This window comes from Nicotiana tomentosiformis, chromosome 11, assembly GCF_000390325.3.
Source record: "Nicotiana tomentosiformis chromosome 11, ASM39032v3, whole genome shotgun sequence".
Taxonomy (NCBI): domain Eukaryota; kingdom Viridiplantae; phylum Streptophyta; class Magnoliopsida; order Solanales; family Solanaceae; genus Nicotiana; species Nicotiana tomentosiformis.
In genome coordinates, this window is record NC_090822.1 from 36,067,303 (window position 1) to 36,071,227 (window position 3,925).

Genomic DNA, 3,925 nt, shown 5'->3' on the forward strand with positions numbered 1-3,925 from the left:
AGTCCAAGTTGTCTACATTGGAGGGTGCTCGTGCAGGGATCCCCGGTATGGGGGAAGAAATAGAGAACACAAGATAGGCGGTGGAAGAAGTTAAACTTATTCTTAATGCGGTCTCCCCCGAAGGAGGACTCATAGGGAATGAAAAACATGATGTCCCCTCTGAGGAAGACAACGATGAAGAATCTCCCAGCTTGGGCCCTAGTCCTTCGACCCCTTGGAGTAGTCCATCAACTTGCTGCCCTCCTTCACTTGGGCCCTCATCTCAAGAGTCGCATTCGCCGAGTGGGTACCAATATGGTATGTAGGAGTTTAAGTACATTCATTGTTTTATTAGCATTGTCCAATTTGCTTCTTTTCTTCTCTTGTATTTTTTTTTTGAGGTCATTCCTCATTTTATTATGAACCTCGTTAAGTATATGAAAAACATCTTTCCTTCCATCTTTTTATTCCTTTTTCAATAAATTATAAATTTGAATTGTATCGGCTATGCCTCTCCGAATCTTGAAGGGACTTATCATCGTCCCCGAGAGCTTATCCATGAAGCAAAAGTTGGTATTCGAATAATGTCAACTCCTTAAAGCCATTGGGTCACTATGTCTGCTCGACACACCCGAACAACACGTGTCTGGACTCGGTTCCTTTCAAATCACATTCAATGATTTTTGAAAAGATGAAGTGAAAAGGTACACCATTCCTGTCAGACGTCCTTTTAAGTACCTTACATTTGACGTCGCCTCCGTTTAATGCTTTCAACACGTGGTCAAATCCGGTTGCAAGTGGATCTAAAGGTTACACTGTTTGGACAAATATGAAAAGAGAGGGTAGGTCCCATTTCTTGTCTACTTATCTCTTTCGAGCTTTCAAGTTTTAAATTTTTTCGAGTTTTAGTCATCTTCCTCACTTTTCTTGAAAAGGTCTTGTTTATCAACAAATCAAGCTCTATCTTTGTCCAATGGATTCCGAGGATCAACATCTCTTAGAACGGTCACCATCTTCCTCCCCTTCTGATGCACATGAGAAAGTTCCGACAAACGCCAATATAGAAAGGAAAGGTGGTGTGCATTTCTCCTTCACCGATGAAGAGGAGGAGGACCACCAAGAAGCCGGACTTAGCATCCAAATCGGAAAGAACATTTTCCAACATAGTGCCTAAAGAATTGACGATAACGACTTCAACGTTAAAGAGAAGTTGGTGGGGGACCGAAACTCTCCTATTTTCATCTATCCCACTCTTATCAACACCGACGTCCTGCCTAGGATTTGGACGAACTATGGATGGGTGGACCGGAAAGACCTTATTCTCGAACTTCTATGGGAGGGCGAGAGACTCACCAGCTATCACCTTGGATACTCGTTCATCCCCACGTACGCGTTCACTATGGAGTTCCCTCTTCCCATCGATGACATGGTTGACGAACTCTTGTGTTTGGTGCAGGTTATGTGTGGCACAAGTCGGCCCTTAGATTTGGAGGTTGGTCATGTGTCTCCGCTATCTAGTTGAAAAAGTTGGCGTTAGCCTCACTTTTCAACATCTCCTTCACCTTTACCCTCCCTCCAAGATTTATTGAGGGGGTGTAATTAACATGTCGTAGTGGGGCTCGAAGGCTCTGATATCAGACTATGGGGACGACTTTTACTGTTTGTGTTTCAAACGATACTTGGTAGTTCGGACTAAGTTTTTTTACACAAACAATAAGATCCAATTCCCAGAAAAGTGGAATCTTAATTGTATTCAAGTCATCATGATTTAGTATTATACCTTGAATTATTTATATTTTTGATATTTTTGCATCCATCGTGGTGCCTCTCGAAAGAGTTCCCAACATTGAAGGATGGGCATTTGCGATCCTACAAGTTTCAACCAACTTCTCGAGGACTTGGAAATCCATTGCTAGCAAGCTCGGTGGTATTCGAGCGTTGTACTACGGTAATCATGAGTTTAACTATGTCCCTGTGGAATCTTTATTTTATCCCTTATTGTTTCTATTGACATGAACATAATCCTCGCAGGGATGGGACTCGATAAGAGAGTCCCTTTTCAATTACATACCCCAGCTAGCCTCCCCTATGTGGCCAATGCCTCAAGGTTAATTTGGGAACTTCTTCCCTAAGTAACTGGGGGGATGGTGCCGACACTTCCACGGTACCTCCCCTTTCTTTTATCACCTGAAATAGGTGAGTCTTCCAAAGGGGAATAATACATGCTAGGGCTGAAGTGGAGGTTCCCCATGTCAGCCCCAAGTTGCTCAAAAGGAAGTTACCGATAGGCCGGTTCGATCCGAGCCCATCGTGGTCGATTTTGATGAGGATGCTTCTTGTCTCGTGGTTTTAAGGCCCGAAGAGGTAGTGGTGTTGATCCCATGAGAGGGATTGATTGTTGGAGAGCCCACTCATATTGAAGTGGGGATGGCAGCTACGCTTTCCTAAAGTTCAGAGGATCGATCAACCCCTACCAACCCACCTGCAGATTATAGGGTCCCTTCGACGAATGGTTCCGAGGCTCGGGTCCCCGGGAGTTCTACGTGCCTACAAACTGGCAATCAAAGGGTCACTAATTTTTCTTTACCCAGCGGGGGAGGGGGGATCTTCGTGAACCCTAGGCCCATAGCCGCACAACTTGCAAAGTTACTGAACTATCAGCAGTGGGCTCAAGTGGAGCTTATGAGTGTCGAGGCGCCGATGAATCAGATATCTTATGAGACTGCTAAGGTTAGTTATACCGATCCTCTTTTTGTACTTGGGATGTTAGAGATATCTTAATTACTTTTTATATTTTGAAACAACTCACTGCTCTATCCTCGGGGAACCTGAAAAAGGTTCGAGTCGATATGACCATGGCCAAGAAGGTGGTGACAATGATAAGTTGTTTAAGATTGAAAATGAGAAGCTCCACAAAAGAGAACGGGGAGCACAAAGCTGAGGAGGCCCTTCGAGTGCGAACGGAAGCAATAGAGAGAAGTGCCGATTCGAGGATCAAGAAGTCTTAGCCAGCGAGGCTACCCTCCGAGCTGAGCGGAACAAGTCTTCCAAAAGAATTCTAACCCTTGAAGTAGATCTATCCTCGAAGACGAGCACAGAGGCACGACCGAGGGAGTATTGCTCTCGGTTAGAGTCTGAGATTCGGGGCCTAAGATCTAAATGGGAGGCAATTGAGGTGAGGGCTTTAGCCAATAAACAAGATCAGAAGTGTGTTCAAGAGGCCTTCGTGGACTTACATAAGATGATGGTTTTCGACCAAGCCTGGGCAGCTGTGGAGACTCTTCTCATCACCCTTCACGAGGAACATATCCGCGAGCTAGACATTCCCTTTGTGATTTCTAAACTTGAGCCCGAGAAAAGGGAGCTTCTGGGACTACTTGGTCTTCCTTATCTTGATACTCAGGGGATAAGTAGGAATTTAGACGAGGGAAGAGGTTAAACCTGATTCCTCTGCCCCTTCGGCAAAAACCAATATTGAACCGAACGCATTTTCTACTTCCCCTTCCAAGCCCTAGGCCATAGTTCAGTTCCCCGTAGTTCTCCTTAAAAGTTATCTTGTACTTACCTCCCCCTCCCCCCCCTTTTTTATAAATATGTAAATACAAATCCATTAATATTTCTGTGCAGTTTGCATCTTCTTTATTTTTTGAAGTTCGAATGAATTTATGTGCTTTCGCAGTTTAGCATCAAGTTATACAAAAAAAAAAAGATGTTTCTTTGCTAATTTGGCGCTAGCGGAGGTGAAGTCTCATCTCCATTCAGGTGCGTAATTGATGGAGGATCAGTTTCAAAGCCAATCACTGAAAAGTGTTTATTCATAAATAAGAAGACAAACAAAATTTTATTTCTTATCCTAACACACTTGTTATATAGAATTCAATTGAAGTCATATGGCCAATATGACTTGCATTTACATTCACGCCTTTGTTTGGGGCATATTTTTCTA

The 3,925-nt window shown here is 43.7% G+C and overlaps 1 long non-coding RNA gene across 1 annotated transcript; it reads left to right on the forward strand.

Moving 5' to 3' along the window:
- The first annotated feature begins 807 nt into the window (after positions 1-807).
- Positions 808-3,605, forward strand: LOC117280743 (uncharacterized). Its single transcript, XR_004511318.2, has 2 exons — positions 808-1,927; positions 2,011-3,605. It is a non-coding gene; the product is annotated as an uncharacterized lncRNA (long non-coding RNA).
- The last annotated feature ends 320 nt before the right edge of the window (positions 3,606-3,925 follow it).